The sequence below is a fragment of the Meles meles genome, chromosome 10 (genome assembly GCF_922984935.1).
Source record: "Meles meles chromosome 10, mMelMel3.1 paternal haplotype, whole genome shotgun sequence".
NCBI classification, from domain to species: Eukaryota; Metazoa; Chordata; class Mammalia; order Carnivora; family Mustelidae; genus Meles; species Meles meles.
Window position 1 is genome coordinate 59,427,926 of NC_060075.1, and position 19,733 is coordinate 59,447,658.

At 36.2% G+C, this 19,733-nt stretch overlaps 1 protein-coding gene across 4 annotated transcripts in view; it reads left to right on the top strand.

Annotated features, from left to right (window-relative positions):
- CRPPA (CDP-L-ribitol pyrophosphorylase A) overlaps nt 1-19,733 on the top strand; it is a 318,329-nt gene that overhangs the window by 194,879 nt on the left and 103,717 nt on the right. The window lies entirely within an intron of this gene.

A 19,733-nucleotide genomic window follows, 5' to 3' on the forward strand; every position in this document is an offset into this window, starting at 1 on the left:
GAGTTTCCAGAAAAGAGAGGTGCCGTAGAAAGCCTGAAAGCCTAGAGATAAAAAGAATCCAGTGAATCTGACATCCTATTGATAATATCCAGAGAAGACAGGTGTGTGGGCTCACAGAAAATACTGAGAAACTTCAGAGAGAGTCATGATTTTCTATAAAAAATTCCCCTAGTAGGCGCCTGGGTGGCTCAGTGGGTTAAAGCCTCTGCCTTCGGCTCAGGTCATGGTCCCGGGGTCCTGGGATCGAGCCCCACATCAGGCTCTCTGCTCCGTGGGGAGCCTGCTTCCTCCTCTCTCTCTGCCTAGTTGTGATTTCTCTCTGTCAAATAAATAAAATATTAAAAAAAAAATTCCCCTAGTAGAACTGCTATCTTACTAATATCAATGCCAAGTTGAAAATAAGACTTAATTTTAGCCTTTGTCCAAGTTCTGATATTTTGACTAATGAAACAAACAAACAAAAAATAGGCACAGCAAGCAGGCCGGAAGAGCAATCTAAGTAATTAGTCCTTGGAAAATTGAGGGTTTTCTAATGTATGTGGCATTATTTCAGCCCTTTGAAATAAAATGTGTTGTATATATGTTGTGAGTTTTATGTAGATTTTTCCTTAAATAACATTGGAGGGAGATATCTTTCTCTGTTTATTTTCATTTTATGGAAGACTAGTTATCCAAACTTCAGAAGCAGCTGTACAAAGAACTAAAATTGCAATGTTTAACTGAATCAAGTGGAGGACATCCTGTGCCCACTGGAGGAGTTGAAAATAGCAAGTGGGGTGGGAAGTGAAACTACATAAGAGAAATGCGAAGTCAAAATAAGTATTTGAAGATTCGATATTCTCAGTCAATGGCAGTAACTCTGAATACTTTGAAATATTTGGGATGTATTGACTATTAGCTATTTCATTTCATTGAGAATTAAAGGTAATATTTCTAAGAGACTGTTAAAGGGCGGTTTTCCTGAATGAGAGTTGGTTATATATGAATTCCTTATTTTCTTCCCCAATCCCTATTTTGGAATGAGGATAGTTTGTAAACTGAGAACACCTGTTTATTGTCTCTGAGGATTCTGTCAGCATTTGATTATGATTATAACAGCAATATAGAGGGACCTTCTCCACTGAGAATCAGGGAGAAATGAGTAATTTTTGGCAACTAGATTTGTGTATAGAAAATGGTAGGTTTATTAGTTTTCCATCCATCTCATTACTCTCCTTTGACAACTGCTAAGGAAATATATTTTTAATTAAGCTTCAACTTCCTCTTACTGAATGCATAATGGCAATTATATACCAATGCTCTTAGGATATGAGTTGACAACAAACATATCTACAGTCACTTTTTGAATCTGAATTTTAATGGACCGAAAAAACAGATGTTTTACTAAGACGCTATTCATGATTACTATTAGGCTTCTGTTATTGTTGGCATTTTGTATGTTCCTAATCACAGTATCTTGCTGAAACCCTCTATTTGGAAGATACAGAGGGAAATATTCTTCAAAGAGTACCACAGATAATGTACCCCTTTTCAACTAAAATTACATAATGTAGTCTTTTGCATATTTATTCCTTAAAAAATTATTCTCAGTGTGTATTTATAGCCTAAAAGGTATAAATCATAATACTTTTTTAAAAACTAGGTCCCTGCTTTTTGAATAAATTTTTAAAATGAGGTTGTTCAGGAGCATAAGAGATAAATTTTTACTATAGGACATGCTCAATTTTTGTTTACCAAAAGAGCTTTTTCTATTAAAATTATTGAAAGAAAAAAGTTTTTTTTTGAAAACATATATTTGCAAGCTGAAATTGGGGTGATGTGAAATGTATTAAAATGGGGACCATGAAACTAAGCTATATACCTACCACCTACTGGTATGTTCTTAAAGTCAGTTTGCAGGTCTGAGCCAACTTTATGCTTTTTTTTTTTTTTTTTTTTTTGGTAACATTGTGTTTATTTGAGAGAGAGTGCCAGTGAGTGCGCACAAGCAGGGGGAGCAGCTGGTAGAGGGAGAGAAACAGGCCCCCTGCTCAGCAGGGATCCCATGAGGAGCTGGATCCCAGGACCCTGGGATCATGACCTGAGCCAAAGGCAGATGCTTAACCGAGTGAGCCACCCAGGTGCCCCCTACTCTCTAATTACTCTAAAGATAATAAACAAAAAACATTTGGACTCTCTAGTGAAAATGTATGTGAAAAGATATAAACTATTAAATAGCAACCTACATGAAATATTAATGTATGAATGTGTGCATTTATGGTTTTCTGATGCATTTGCATTATACTCTGTTACTTCTAGTTCCTTTGTAGTAAGAAGTCGGGCCATTTCTTGCTTGTCTGCTGGGCAAATGTCTGATTCTGACTTGATCTGTTTGGTTTTGAATTTTAAATAGGAATAATAGCACATACGTGGTTTAAAATATGCCGTATTTTTCACCATCTTAATCCTCTTATCCCCTGATTAAATTTCTGACTTAATATTTAAAGTGTTTTGTTGCAATTAAAGGATTTAGGTTCTTCAGAGAGGGTGGTCTCTCTCTGTCTCTCTCTCCAATCTCTCTCTTTCTCTCAAAAAGTCAAGCATTGACATCAACCTACCAAGTTTTTTTCTGACCTTTATGAGTAGAAATAGTCTAAAAATGTAGATGGGAGATTATGGAAAATCTAGTTACTGAATTATCAATTCTGGCTCATTGGAGAGACTGGCCATATTCCCTAAATCTAATTTGTTTTATTTGGATGTTATATAAAATTTTCCTAAAATACGCTGATCAAAGCCCAACAGTTGGAACATGCAATGACAAATATTTTTGAACCTTGATAGCAACTTTAATAATGAACACATTACATTTTTAACCTAAAAGTAACCAGTTTGAACAACTGTATAAACACAGTTGAGGAGGGTCTTAATGATTGTCAACAATGATCTGGCCAATAAAGTTTCAAAAAACCTCTATGTATATTTTCTAAATTAGTGCCTTCCATTTTATGGTTTGTTTATTCATAAACTATAAGGTTACCAGGTTTTGCCAACATCACAAGAAAGTGAATTTTCTTCACCAATCAAGTAAATCACAAGTGAATGCTTCCAACCATTCCTCAGATTTTTGCAGATTGTTTTAAGACCTTGGAAAGAAAGACAAGTTTTGTTTTTGTTTTTAAGTATGTACAAGCCCCTTTGTAAGGGGCTTTGAAGAGGTCAAATGATGGCTGAGATGCTTACCTTCAGGCAGAGGTTTCAATGAAGGAGCCCTGTCAGGTTAACTGGGTATTTAAAATGCGCAACTTTCGCTTTTTAGTGCTCAATTATTTCCCCAGATGTGTGTTTCCAACAGGTTAGCTAAGCAATAGCAGAGGCAACCCTTGTGGTAAATTCATGAAAATCAGTAATAGGGAAATAGTTGTTTTGCCTTCTTCCAGCAGCGCTGGTTCTAAGGAAGCCTCTACCTTTCTAGAACCCTGTATATTGCCCTTGAGATTACAGATCTTTTCAGCTAGTGGATCTTAGGAACTTGACTTAATAAGAAGGCATGTGTACTAAGACAAAATAACAGAGCCGTGATCTTGTCTCGGCCCTTGAGAATAGTGAATTTCATGACTAAAATGTACGATAAAGGAAAATAATCAGCAGAAATTCCCAAAGCTTACCCAGATACGGTTTTTTAAAAGTCTTCAAAAAGTTTAAAAAACTAAATTTGCTTCTCCAGTAGTTTTCCTTACTTTTCGCAAGGCTTATGAATGAGAGGGGATTTTTCTTTCTGTGGCATTTCATTTAAATTGTCTCAAGTATCCAAAGTTTGACTTCGATGTGGTGGCTTAATTACTGCTAACTTAAGGCCTTCTCACTCAGTTTTCATTGATTGGTGTTATTTGAATATTAATTTGATTGAGGTTCACTTTTGACTTAATTCAAATGTCATATTTTTCAGATGCTTAAGATATTTTAGATGGGAAATGATTTCTAGTCAAAATGTTAAGTTTAGTAAAATTATTTGGAAAAGTACAGATTTAGCAAATTATAAAATTTTAACTTAGGTAAACAGATAATTATTAATGAGCTGTAAAATAAATGTAAACTTGCCATATAATTTGTTATATAACAAAGAAGTGTGCATTTTAATTTCATGTTTAAGTGCTCTACCAGTTAGCTTGAAATTTTGAAATGTGATTATTTTATATTTGAAACATTGGCTACTAATAAATGTATATGAAGCTACTAGCTTTGTTAATGTATAGATCTCAATATTATGTTTTTTGAACAAAATTTTATTATTTCAAAATTTAAAAAATGCAACTTCTGTCAGTTACAGGGAAATTCACTGATGGAAGATCACAGCAGAATGGAATTTTAAACCTGTTGAGTTAATTGATAAACTACTTGGTTTGTCATTTGGGAATTTTTAATTGCAAATTTCAGAAATAAGATATTCAGAAATAAAATACAAATTATTTTTGTTATATTAACAATATAACTGGCAGATCTAAGGCTTAGAGCTTTTGGCTTTATTAGATCCACATGCTCAAGGGGTGATTAACCTCTTTTTCTTTGTTGCCTGTCTCTCCTATACCCCTGCCTACAGCCAATTACTGCATTCTTTATTCTCATGTAATTTTTTAAATGAAGTTTTTAATTTTGATTCTAGTATTGTTACCATACAGTATTATATTAATTGCAGGGGTACGATCAGTGATTCAACAGCTGTATACATTACTCAGTGCTCATCATAGTAAGTGTACTCTTTAATCCCCATCACCTGTTTCACCTACCCCCCCAACCCCCTCCACTTTGGTAACAACCATCAGTTTGTTCTCTGTAGTTAAGAGTCTGTTTCTTGGTTTCTCTTTTATCCTTTGCTCGTTTGTTTTGTTTCTTAAATTCTGTATATTACTGAAGTCTTACGGTATTTGTTTTTCTCTGACTGACTTACTTTGTTTAGCATTATACTCAGCTCATTTACAGTCCTGTAAATGGCGAGATTTCATTGTTTTTTTATGGCTGAGTACTATTCCATTTTGTGTGTGTATCAATCTTCTTTATCCATTCATCAATTGATGGACACTTGGGCGGGCTATTTCCCTAATTTGCCTATTGTCAATTATGCTGCAATAAAGATAGGGGTGCCTATATACCTCTGAATTAGTATTTTTGTATTTTTTTGGTAAATAGTGTGATTACTGGATCATAGGGTAACTTCTTGTTTTTTTTAACTTTTTGAGGACTCTCCATACTGTTTGTTACAGTGGTTGCACCAGTTTTCATTTATGCTAACGGTACAAGCGGATTCCTTTTTCTCCATATCCTTGCCAGCACTTGCTGTTCCTTGTGTTGTTGATTTTGGGCATTCTAATAAGTTTCTCCTGTAAATTTTAAAATATCAGACATAGCCATCAGCTGTTACAAGTTTATATTTCTTTAGTAAACTCCATGGAAAAGATGGTCTTTATTCCAGTATTGTTGCCAAAAGTCTTGGTTTTTGCTTTCATTAAGCTTGTTTATAAAACATATCTTTATTTTTTTCTGATCCAATTACTGTGGCCCAAGTGGATATCCATTCTTTTAACAGGCTTAGTTAATATGTCTGCCTCTGAAGTCAGGTCAGCTCCCAAACAACACGGATACTGTACTGCCTGCACCCTGAGCTTGGACTTGTCAGCCTCCAGGACTGTGAGAAATGGTTGTTTAAGCCATCCAGGCTATGGTAATTTATTATAGCAGCCTGAAGTAAGATGTTTCATTGTTTGGGGGTATTTTTCTATCTTAGTAAATATGTAAGATAAACACACTAAAATATTTGTGTCCACATGATATAAATTTGGGTGCTTGTTTCCTCAACTGTGGAATTAGTATCATACCAGATTTTTAGAAGAACTTAAAGTACAGCTAGGCAGGCTCTTCTTGAAATGTTGCCAACCAGTTATTTTTAGCCACTTGTGAAACATACTTTAAATTATATATTGCTTTGTGAGATTAAGAGTCATTTATGGTTTGTCTCCCTCCCAATCCCATCTTGTTTCATTTATTCTTCTCCTATCCCCCTACCCCCCCATGTTGCTTCTCCATGTCCTCATATCAGGGAGATCATATGATAGTTGTCTTTCTCCGATTGACTTATGGATTGGGAGAGGGGGAGCGGGCTATGGACATTGGGGAGGGGAGGCGAACCATAAGAGACTATGGACTCTGAAAAACAACCTGAGGGTTTTGAAGGGTCAGGGGTGGGAGGTTGGGGGAACAGGTGGTGGGTGATGGGGAGGGCACGTTTTGCATGGAGCACTGGGTGTTGTGCAAAAAGAATGAATACTGTTACGCTGAAAAAATTAATAAAAAGGGAAAAAAAAATTATATATTGCTAAAAATAGTTCCAAAGTTTAGAAAATATTGACTTGAATTAATAAAAACCATTGACCACTACAATAGTAATACCCATTTGTCTTATGTTCATTCCAGCACGTTCCTGGTGGAGGAGGGAGAGGATAGGTGACACTCTGAACACGATTCCTTATTTTTGTTGCAGTGGAAAGAAATGGATTGAAAACTGCTTTTCTGTGTATCTATCATTCTTACCATAAGTTCCTTTTTTTCCAGAAAAACAATAGTTTCTGTATATTTATGCTATTTATCATAATACTTTGGTTGCCTTTATTATATTTATTTCTTTCCAGATGGGACTAGTAGTGAATATGTAATCACCTTGTCCTTCCACAACTCAAGTACTCATCAACTATCATACTTCTTCTGCACAGCAATTTAACACAATCTGGTGCACAGTGTTTTTTACATACATATATTATCCATCTCCCTTGCCTAAAATGGGAACCCCAAGAAGGGTATGTGTGTGTTTATGTGCATATGTCTGTTTTGTTCTGGCCTACGAATTTATTTCTAGCATCTGTAATAGTGCTGGAAATAAGTACCTTGATACCAATATGCTGATTTACTAACATGTAATATGTAAAAATGTACATATACTTTGAGGTATTATCAGAATATCATAAAATTGAGAAATAGCCTTATTTACTGTACTTCTCTTATAACTGTCCATGCTATACCTGTTGTGTTCCTGAAAGTGTAAAACACTCACAGGAAAGTGGTCAAGCCATATATAAATGTTATCAGTTGAATTTATAGAGTGGTAAAAGTGAATACATTCCAACGTGTAGGTCAATGTCATTCATAAGTAAGTGCCAGTTGGCTTATTCTAGGGATACAGAGATAGTTTATTCTTAAGCCCAATAAAATAATTTACCATTTATTCAAACTATAAAAGAAAAATATCTGAAGCTGGAGCAAAAATGTGATAAAATTAATCACCCAGTCATGATAAACTTTTAACTAACTGGAGGTATAGTTTCTTAACCTGATGAAGTGATTTACTGAAAATTTAAAGCAAACATCAAACTGAGTATGTATAGGAATGTTGCATCTAAAATAAAGAGCAAGAAAAGCATAGCTATAATCACTATTCTGGTTGACTTTCGTCTGGATGTCCTACTAGAGCAGTAAGGCAAAAGAGAGAATAAAAGGTTAGAGGATTGGAAAATAACAACAAAAAAAACCTACCTGTATTTGTAAATAATATATTTATCTCAATAGAAACCTCAAGAATTTGTAAATTTTCAAATTTAAGAACTCAGGAATATGTATTATATAATCAACATACTAGTAAACTTTTACTTCAGCATGAAAGCAACGAACTGTTACAAACTTTAAGTGCTACCTTTTATTAAATAGACGTACACTAAGTAGGTATGTTCCCTTGATCTCCTCTTCTTTCTTATAGAATCTGTAATTGCTATTTCATTGACCGTGAATTAATGTTTTTAAATGTATTTATATTTCTGTTCAAATTATCTTCATTCTTAGTTCAAAAGTAATGAGGGAAAGATGTTTAGAAAAATATAAGAGCACTAATTAAAAGTGGAGAACGAAACTCTTTTTGACTGAGAAGAGTTCAGTACTAACCTTTCCCTGGTGAACTATTAAGCAACAACAACTTTTGATATCTACCTACTGGATGTTTCTGTTTCAGGTTTCTGCATGCTTTCTTACCACATTACCGTGTGAATGTTCATTGTCAGGTAGCTGCTTTGTCGCTTAAGGGAATTGGTGACATGCCAATTTATTAATCTTTCACAATATTAGGAATTTAAATGTATGTGCTATTTATATTTTATAAAAACCCTTATACTGTTTTTTTAACAATTTTTCTGCAAGTAAACATTTAAATGAATTATAAAACATCCCAGGATGCCATAAGGTAATGCATCTGAATTAATTATGTGTGTCTTCAAATCAAGTTAGTCAGTAACTTAAATTTTTAGTTGAAACTCTGTACTTTGAATCATTCTAGAACTTTTGAATTTGTAGGAATGTGAATGCCATACAGAAAATATTTAAAGTAGATCATGTTTATAGTATTTCTTTCTAGATGCTCATTATAATGTAGCTAATCTTGTGATTAAATATGACTCTTGATGTAAAAAAATTTTTAAATACTATGTAGATGTGACGTTTGTAGATGAACATTACCAATTTCTAGTATGAGGCAGTGCTTTTCAACATCCATGACTTTTATCAGTTTTTTGTCACACTGAGGCATGAATTTAAATCACTGCAAATCACTGTAATGATGAGGAATGTGTTCTTAGTATTTAAGCATAACCATGCTGCTTTTTGGCACAAGAACTCTTGTGAAGTGATAGAAATCCATTTATTTGTAGAAAAATATTTATGTCCATCAAAGTAAATCCAATTCTTTTGGACGTTTACAAATCTTAAGGTGATAGTTTTGGATTAAATTTGAGTAGCATGTCTGATTGACTTGTGTCCATGAAAGAATCTGGAAACGTGGAATACCATTAATGAATCTGTCATAGTGAATTCTTTAATCAGTGTAAAAATACTTTAAGTGAAAATACTTCATTACTGAAGTTTAAAAAAATTTATGCTTTGAGCATATACTTAGAAAACATAGGAATTCTTTATGGAAGTATGATTCAGAAGAATTTTATTTTTATGGTAATACAAAAATGATTTTAGTTTTTGTTTACAGATTAATTTTTTTTTCTTTTCTGGGCTCATTTTACAAAGTTGGAACTGTAATGGCCATCAAATAAATATTTTAGTTCTTTGATTAGTTCTAATCTATTTTATTGGGAAATTTGGTCTTGTGATGCTAATCTGGATTTTAAAAATTAATTAGGATTTTGGACATAATTTTTACACATAGCGAAGTCACTGCTGTCAGAGATAAGCACAGCCAGACATTAGGTAAAGCCATGAAAACAGATTTTTTTCAGTAACTCCTGACAATAGGAGAAATAGCTGAGCTCCATTCTGATTTTGGCAGAGGTGACTGGGACATTTAAAGGAGCATGAAAGAGTAGGGAGGAACAGAGAGTGGGGTTCAAGTAAAAAGTACAAAGGATGTCAACATAAATGTGATTAGGCCAGATGTGTCTGCTTCTGGTGATTGTTGGGCTACTGTCCTCCCCCAGAGTCTGGGAGACCAATGATCTACCCCTTCTGATGATTACATGAAAGAAAGGACTTGAGAAGTACACTCATGACTTGTAGGAGATACACCTGCATTGCAAAGGGACAGAGAAAGGATTCATAATTTTAAGCCCTTTTTAGTAAATTCTGCAAAGGGAGATCAAGGGACTTATCCTCTGGTATTGGTTAAAACAAGCAGTAAATTCTACTGGTGGTGGTGGTTTCTTGGGCAGGCATTTTAATAGGGGCTAGGGGTCATCCTAGGAATGTGTCTTAATGCTGCCAGAAGCCATGCTAAAGTCTTAGCATCTTTAGTGCATCATTAGTACAGTGATGTGGACAGAGTCTTAGGTACAGTTCTCATTACCTAATAATATATAAAATTCAAATGAAAAAGGATATTTCCAATTTTCCAATAGAAAATAGAGTTTTATTAATTTGACATCGAAAGGAATGAAGGAGCTATTTTTTGAATTGAAAAATTTTTTTTTCATGAGACAATGTTAAGGATTACAAACATATTCTCCCCCCTCCATTTTTTTTCCCTTTGAGGAAAGTGAATTCCTGTAATTCTAAACTTAAACCATATACAATTTTACCATGCCCACAGTGGAAAGCCTTCTACCACCATGCCCCCATTAGCCTAGTCCCCAACTCCCTCTCCTGACAATACTGTACCATCTGTCTTTCCCAGGTGTGTGATTGGGTTTCATAACTAAGCATTCTGTGCCCTCAAGCTTTCTTCCGATTTACAATGGTGTATTCATGATGTAGGTGTGTCACGTTTAGTATGTTTCCCTTACTCTGTTCCTCCTGAGTTTGGGTAGGTTTTTGCCTTTTTAAAAAGGATTTTCCCAGCTATGTTGTCAGACCAATAGACTGTCTTCTATATTTCACTGAAACATGATTGTCAATATTTGAGTCATCAGCAGGGTTGGCATATTTCGTGTATTAAAATAGTGTACACCATTAGCGTGTAAGAGACATTATTATGGAAACAGCAGCAAAACTCTGAGAATACTTTAGTGTTTGCTGTCTTTGCTGTTCAGGGAGAATGTAACCAAGAGTGATGGCTACTTTTGTGTGACCAGTTTGATATAAAGGAAACAGACTTCACCTGATCAGTGAAGGGGACTCTTTTTTTTTTTTTTTTATAGATTTTATTTATTTATTTGACAGACAGAGATTACAAGTAGGCAGAGAGGCAGGCAGAGAGAGAGGAGGAAGCAGGCTCTCCACTGAGCAGAGAGCCTGATGTGGGGCTCGATCCCAGGACCCTAGGATCATGACCTGAGCCGAAGGCAGAGGCTTTAACCCACTGAGGCACCCAGGCGCCCCAGTGCAGGGGACTCTTGTTGACAGTGAGTTTTAGAATTCTGGAGTCTCAAACCTGAGTGGAGAGATACTCTACATCTTTGAGACTCTGAAGTTTGATCAGCCACATTATTTAGAAGACAGAATTGCATTTGTCTTGAATGAACTTTGTCACAGTATTTGTAGTATTACTTCTACCAGTAGTATTACTTGTAGTAATACTGTAGTATCACTTCTCTTAAAATAACCCCACTAACTCTGATTATTTATCTTATTTTTTCTTTTGCCCATGCCTAGCTGAGTGACACTGCTAAATGAAGGGCATTTGTTAAAATTAGCCTTTCATAGAGGATGGGAAGAAGACTCACAGTTTTGAGCATGGTGTGCTATAGGTACTTTTGTATACACTCTCACTGTAACTTCAGAACAGTCTTGTGAGATGGGTGTTGATACCTCCAGTATATACTGTTGAGGAATGCCAGATCTAGCACCTTGACTCCTTATGCCATAAGCTAATGAATGGTTGAATTGGGTTTGGATCTCAAATGTACCACCATGTGCCTTGCTCAGTGTTGCTTCAGTAGAAGAGTTTCTTTTAAAAATTCCCCTCAGAGGAAAGCCATGTTACATTATTAACATTTAATCATTAATTAACATTAATTAACATTAATAACACTTAGTAGACTTCTGAATTATCCTAAAAACCAAATGTAAGTTCTCTAGATTATTTTGAGATCCGATCTCTTCTGCTTGGCTACGGAGGGCATGTGGAGTATGGAGGTTGGGTCTTTCCTTGATGATAAGTGTGGAACTGGGAAGAACAAAAGTGATCCTGGCTTTGGTATTCTTGTAAACGCAGAACCAGTCTTTGTCATCAGTCTTCACAGAGGAGTGAAGAGCAGGAACTGGAGTGAAGCAAATGGTCTATTCCCATGGAGTGGCAAGAGTGGATGTGCAGGGTGGGAGGGGCCTTGGAGAAGAGAGCCCAAATGGCCTATCATGGAGAGGAGGCTTTTACTCAAGAACACCTGCAGCCTGGCCCCAGGGAAGAGGAGAAAGATACTAAAATTGCTTGACCATCTCAGGTATCCCTGAATTTTCTCAGTGTCTAACTCTTGGCCAAGATGAAGCTGAGGACTTGGCAGGACTAGTTTTGCAGCATCCTGGAGGTTGGAGGCTGAGGCCCTTCTCTGCTCTTCTAGGAAATGCCTGTCTCTGCATTTGGATCTGACATTGACAGTGGCATCAAGACCCAGATAGGTTGTTTCCTAGTCTGTGCTGCTTTGACCAGTGCAGGTGAGGCCATATTAGGAAGGAAAAAAGTTTCAATTTTTCAAAGAACTAGAGTAAAATTTTAAGTCAGTTTAAAAAAGTAACCCTGTTAAAAAGGCAAAACTTCTATGAAATACTTAGTTCCAGGAAAAATAGTTCTTAGGTAGTTGATGTATTTCACTGCCAGAATTGGCTTGATGGGATACATTCCAGAGAGTACTAGGGAGCCATAACACTGCTTTTTAATAATGCTCACCTTAATTATCTGCTTATCTTAATTATCCTTGCTTCCAGGGATCATTGTGTAGCTTACTTTGTTTTGGGTTGGGCTCCTAATTGTATATTACAAAGAACATTGTAAATAGTGTTTTTCATGCCTCTTTTTTATTATTTTTTTTTAATTTGCCTCCATGATTCTTTGTGAGGTGTGTTAATAATTGGTGTTGGTGCAGGAACCTATCAGAATGACCTGGGGAATTTTTCAAACTGCAGAAATCTTTACTCTTGAGGTAATATGCCACTGTATTTTTTTTTTTTTTTTTTTTGGTGATTGGAATGTCTTTTACCCTTTTTAAAAATTTTATTATGTTAGTCACCATACAGCTACATCATAATTTTTTAATGTAGTGCTCCTTGATTCATTGTTTGCATATAATACCTATTGCGGTGTATTCTTTACTTAAGAGTGCTCCACACTGCAACCCCCCCACCAAAAAAAAAAAAAAAAAAAAGCTCACCGAAAGGAAAACAAAATGTTTAAACTAACAGAAGATAATTGTGAAAGTTTGTGCAAGTTTCAGAGTGTTAAGGTAGATCAAATTACTATTCAATCTGATCATGATTATCTTCAGTACCCTTTGTCTTCACTCTGAAGAGAAAGTATAAGTATACCTTATATTCCTGGAACTTGAATTAAAAAAACAAACAAACAAACCTCATGAAAACTATAGTAACATAAAACATGATATAAGAAGTGAATTCAAAATCAGTTTTGTCACCTAGATTCTTTGGGGGAGAGAAATATTTTCCACAGATCTCTCTCTTTTCTGATACATGTAGTTAGTTTTGTGATGACAGAGATTATAGCTCCATGATTTACTGCTTTGTTTAGAAGCCTTGTAATCATATTTAGGAAAAGATTAAGAGGCAAAGGAATGTGGATAGATATGGTACGGGAACTTGAAACTGGAAAATAAGTACTAACCAAAATACGTGTGGATTTATAACATCTCTTTGTGGGAAGAAGTAGAACATGTCTGTCCAGAAAGACCCTCCTTTGCGGGTTCATTAGAGGGCTTCTATGTGAACAGAGTAGGCTCCATATTTTAGAAGGAGCCAGAGGTAATAGCCCTGTTTTATGCACTTGTAGAAGGCTTTCATAGTGTATCTCAGGACAGTGGTAGTATATCTGGGACATAAAGGCCTATCTATGTTCATAGTCCTCTCTGCTTACAATGTAGCTTAAAAGGCCTACATTAGTTTTCCTCCAGGGCTGACAGAAGAATCCTCATGTGATTTTTTGTTGTTGTTGTTCTTTTTTTTTTTTTAATTGAAGTTTTAGGTAGTTAACATACAGTACAATATTGGTTTCTGGAGTGGAATTATGTGATTCATTGCTTACACATTGTACCCAGTGCTCATCACAACAAGTACCCTCCTTAATATGCGTCATCCATATAGCCCATTCCCTATCCACTTCCCTCCATCAACCCTCTATTCTCTATCATTAAGAGTCTCCTATGGTTTGTTTCCTTCTCGCCAAATACAGTTGTTTATTGAAGTAAATTTACACTGGAGGTAAACAGCTTTTTTCTCTATCGTACTATATAGAATATTCCATAAGTTTTTAATAAGTATTTCATGAAAAATTCCCATAGTTAACTAACTTTAGAAGGACATTAAATTTCTGTAGCTATAAGGTTAGTACAGAAAAATCAATTTTATTTTCATATGCTAAGAATGAAAAATTGTAAAGTAAAATTAAATAATAAAACCATTATAAAAAATGAAAAAATAAGAAATAGAAAAATGTTGAAGATCTCTATACTTAAAATTACAAAATGTTGAGAGAAATTAATACCTAAATAAAATGGAGATACATAATGTGTTCATGTTTTATCAAGATGACAATTTTATACCAGAGGAGCAATATAATTCAGTGCAATCCCAATCACAATACCAAGTCATTTATTCTTGAAAATAGAAAACTGATTCTCAAATTTATATAGAAATGCAGGGGTCCTGGAATAGCCGTAGTTTTTTTTAAGAGAACAAAATTGGATGACTCACTCTGATATAAGGGCTTGTAAGTCACAGAATCAAAACTGTAGAATTGGTGTAAAGAAAAAGAATGGAGCGGAATAGTCTAGAAATAGATCCACACATAAATAGGCAATTGATTTTTACAAAGGCATCAAGGTGACTTAATAGGGAAAGGAAGATCTTTTCAGCAGCTATTTCTGAAACAATTGGAAGGAGTTGTCAGAAACACTGAACTTCAACCTCTTCCTTTCTCTGATACAAAAGGAAATTGAAGATGACCAGAAACCTAAGTATAACAGTTAAAAACTAAATCTGTAGAAACACACACAAAAACACAGTTTGATCTCAAAAACAATATGTGAAACATTAGAAACCATTTATGAAAAGGGTACCTGGTTGGGCTCAGTCAGTTAAGTGTCTGTCTTCAGGTTAGGTTATGATCACAGGGTTCCTGGGATGGAGCCCTGCATCAGGCTCCCTGCTTAGTGGGGATTCTGCTTCTTCGTCTGCCCCCGCAACCTCCCCCCATTCTTGTGTGCGCCTGCATGCTCTCTCTCTCTCTCTGAAATCTTTTTTTTTTTTTAAAGCATTTATGGAGGAATACATATATGTGAACTTCTATGAAGTTCTTTTTGACAGGTAAAGCTATGGTAATAAAAATGAGAGCCATGGAAAAAAGCAATGGGGTGATGGACATGTTCCGTATATTGATGGGGAGGGTGGATATACAGTATTTGTCAGAGCTCAGTGTACTTTATACTTAATATCTGTGTGTTTATAGTGCATGATTTATGTCTCAAAAGTAGTTTCCTTAAGGGGCGCCTGGATGGCTCAATGGGTTAATGCCTCTACCTTCCGCTCAGGTCATGATCTCAGGGTCCTGAGATTGAGCCCCGCATCGGGCTCTGTGCTCAGCAGGGAACCGCTTCCCCACTCTCTCTGTGCCTACCTCTCTGCCTGCTTGTGATCTCTGTCTGTCAAATAAATAAATGAATTCTTAAAAAAAAAAAGTAGTTTCCATAAGGAATTACTTATTAAATCGTGCATGTTGCCTTTGCCTCTCTAAGCAGGCACATCACTACCATTGTTTCTAAAACTTAAGGTGCCTCAGAATTCTATTATATATATATATATTTTAAATATTTTCTTTATTTGACAGAGAGAAATCACAACTAGGCAGAGAGGCAGGCAGAGAGAGAGGAGGAAGCAGGCTCCCTGCGGAGCAGAGAGCCCGATGTGGGGCTCGATCCCAGGACCCCGGGATCATGACCTGAGCCGAAGGCAGAGGCTTTAACCCACTGAGCCACCCAGGCGCCCTGAGAGTTCTATTATATTAATGAGGTTTTTCCAGAGAAACTAAACCAATAGAAAATACATGGGGAAAGAAAGAGAGATTGCCACTTAGTTGTGAGAACCAGCAAGTCTAAAATCTGTGGGGAGGCCGGTTGAGCTGGGCAACGAGGCAGGATTCCTATGTCTCAGTTTTGAGGTGGCGCTCTCCTTCCTCTCTGAAACCTCAGGTCATGGCTCTTAAGGCCTTCCGTTGATTGAAAGGGGCCCATCCACATTATGGAGGATAATCTGCTGTGCTTAATGTCACTGACGATAAATGTTAATCACATCTAAAACAGTATCTTTATAGCCAATCTAACATTAGTCCAAAACAACTGGGCAGGTCGGAGAGTTTTCATTCCTTCTTCATAGATGAAGGATCAGGATCACCAAGATGGCATGATTTGTCAAAGATGTGATCATTAACAAACAAACAAACAAAAACCATGCCAGGTGTTATTTCAGAAGCTTGGAATGCACCAGGGAACAGAGGAAAGGCTTTGAACTTGTGGAGCCTGCATTCTAGTGGATAGGGTCAGACAGTAAAAATACTAGAAAATTCTGTAGTAATAGAGAGAATGAAAATAATAAGTGTTTGGGAAAAATAGGTGGGTTAAGTTAGGGAGCCCCGAGACTTTCCCATGGGGATTTGCCTCATTTAGAAGGTCACTTCTTCAGCAGAGGCTTGAAGGACCCTCATGGATATTTTGGGAGAGCCAGTCCACTAGAGGAAGCTGCTAGTGGGAAACTCCAAAGCCTCGTAACTAATGCTAGAACCCTGGTCTTAAGTTGTTCATTGTTTAAGCCTGAATATGGAGCACACTCTTGCTGTAGCATGTGCTAGACATTGGAACTACAGTAGGAAAAACATATACTGTGCCAAGGAAATTCCTAATTTTTAATTTTCGTTATAGGAGTGGTTTTCACCCATGAGTAAGAAAGTCATTACAAAGATCTTCAAATCGATGGGGCGCCTGGGTGGCTCAGTGGGTTGAGCCGCTGCCTTCGGCTCAGGTCATGATCTCAGAATCCTGGGATCGAGTCCCGCATCGGGCTCTCTGCTCAGCAGGGAGCCTGCTTCCCTCTCTCTCTCTGCCTGCCTCTCTGTCTACTTGTGATCTTTCTCTATCAAATAAATAAATAAAATCTAAAAAAAAAAAAAAACATTTAAAAAAAAAAGATCTTCAAATCGATTTTGTTCTTAGAATTTTCTGTAGATAATAATTATGTCACCTTAAATATATGCGTTATTGATAAAAAGAATGTGGACATTACTAAATTCATAATTATGTGTTATTCAGTTGATAAATATCAAAAGTTCCATTATGATCCTGCTGGGGGATATGTAATCTGTTGGCTATTTTGAAGTTGAAAAGGGCACTCATTCTTGAAAATGTTTGAAACCTCTGTTCTATGCCATGAGTTTGCCACATTAAATTGGCTCTAAAAGCCACACCAAAAATTTGCTGTTTATAAAGACAGGGAAGGCCTTTGGAAATTTTTGACTGGAGTAATAGCATGATCAGACCTGTGTTTTGGAAAAGATATCTTTTCATTGTGAGGTTTCCAGAGGAAGTCAAATGGAGTAAATCAGTTGAGGAATGCTCATGGTTTAATTATAGTTATTTGATTCATAATGCAGTGATGCACACTTCACTATACTTAAGTCTTTGTTCCTAATGGTGAAAAGAGCTTCCAATCCTAATTTCTCTGCAGTACACATTACTTAACGCAGTATTTCCAAGTTGCAGTTATCGTCTGTTAGAAGTCAACAATTAAAACTAGATTTCTAGCTTAGTCCTACCTGGAAGACTTGAAATGTTAGCAACAGTTAAAACAGACCCTTTTGAGGGTATATGTACATGCTAGCAGGTAGATGTCTTGTTTATGTGTCTGTAGGCTATTTTGACATTTATATGTTGGGATGAACTTTCATTTTATCCTTATGTTTAAAACTCTAGCTTTTAGGGTCTGAACTTACTTACTGTAATTTGATCTTGATAGAGAACCAAAGAATTACTGTTGAGAGATTTCAAAACATCCATTTACTATGAGTAAAGTAATATTGAAGGTTTTAAAGTAGCAATAAATACTTAAGAGAATTCAGAAAGATGGAAATCAGCATACTCAGATGTGACAGGGTAAATCATTTATATCTTTGTAAAGGATTTCCAAAGCCTGCATTTGACCTTGGATACTTTTACTTGGGGTTCTCCATGTGTTCTGTATTCTATTTCTCTGCAGTGTTCTTTCCCAATCAGAAAGGCCATTCCTTTGTGATTACTACTCTGATTCATTTCTTCACACTAACTAAATAGACACTCTTGATGCATTATCCTATATCATGCTGTATTTTGATCTTTGATGTTGCTGTCAGACAGAATATCAATATGAAATTGTAACAGTTGTTTGCATTTGTGTTTAATTCAACCTATGTGGTACTGGCAACCATATGAATATTCATTCTTTGGCAGAACGTATGCTTCTGGCTTTGTTGCTGATTCAGATTTTCCATGCATCTGGGTATGTGGTGGTTCTTGCTCAAACATCTAGATGCTGTATTGCTAATGCTTCCCACTTGCCAGATGGTAAATATATAACCACAATTTTCCAGACAATTGTTGTCTGGGTAGAAAACTATGTGCATTCTGAATTTTCTTGTATACATTTTTTTAATCACTGTGAATATTAAATCTCTCCACCACAAAAATGGCTCTCCTATGCCTAACCCAGTTCTCTTAGTCCTCAGGATCCTGTATTTGCAGTGGTTTTATTCACCATTAGAGAATCTCTTCCTTGTTAATACCCTCGTTGTTACTGAGTCTAGTGAGATAGGCTTAGAAGCACTCATGCTGAGATTGACTCTAGTACTGATGCCTCTATCAGGTAGAGAGAAGTAATTGCCATCATTGAAATCTACTTAGGATTGTTGATGTGTGTCTCTCCACCAAGGGCCAGGAGATGCTGGACATACATGCTAAATGTATGCCTGGGAGTCAGTCACTGAGTCTGCATTCAAACTACCTTTCTTTTCTTTTGTTTTTCTTTTTGATTATTATGATTAGAGGACCTGAAATAATGGTCCTTTATATTTTGGACTTGTTAGGGAACTTGTCAAGAGGCTAAAAGATTTGATATATACTGGGGCGCCTGGGTGGCTCAGTGGGTTAAAGCCTCTGCCTTTCGCTCAGGTCATGATCCCAGGGTCCTGGGATCGAGCCCCACATCGGGCTCTCTGCTTGGCGGGGAGCCTGCTTCCTCCTCTCTCTCTCTCTCTGCCTACCTCTCTCCCTACTTGTGATCTCTATCTGTCAAAAAAATAAAATTAAATTAAAAAAAATTTGATATATACTAGTTGATTATTTATAAATACATTTTTTTTTATTTTTTTTAAATTTTTATTTATTTGACAGAGAGAGATCACAGGTAGGCGGAGAGGCAGGCAGAGAGAGAGGAGGAAGCAGGCTCCCCGCTGAGCAGAGATCCTGATGCGTGGCTCGATCCCAGGACCCTGAGACCATGACCTCAGCCGAAGGCAGAGGCTTTAACCCACTGAGCCACCCAGGTGCCCCTATAAATACATTTAGATTGAAAAAATGACAGTTAAAATCTCCAGATTATCTTTGTAAAATAAGGTTTTTCACTATGAACATTACATTAGTTTAATGTGTACAAATAGAGGTTTATTTTGAAAGATGTGCATAAAAGTTTATAATTCAATATAGATTATACTATTTTTGAGAAATTGGGTGGATGATGATGAAGAATTACATTATTATTTACTGAGGGGCTACTATGTTCTGACACTGAGCCTAGTTTGCAGGTTCATTATCTAATGTTAGGCTTACAGTGACCCTACTAGGGAAAGTATTGCCATAGGTATGAAAACTAAGGCTCAGAGTTTCTGTAACATGCCTAAGGTTTTGCTGCAAGAAGAGACAGAATAAAATCACAAGGTCTGTCTGATATCTAAGCCTATAATATTAGCAACTATAATACCGTATGATACATTGTTTAAATATATATGTAGTATACATATGCATAGGTATGTGTGTGTT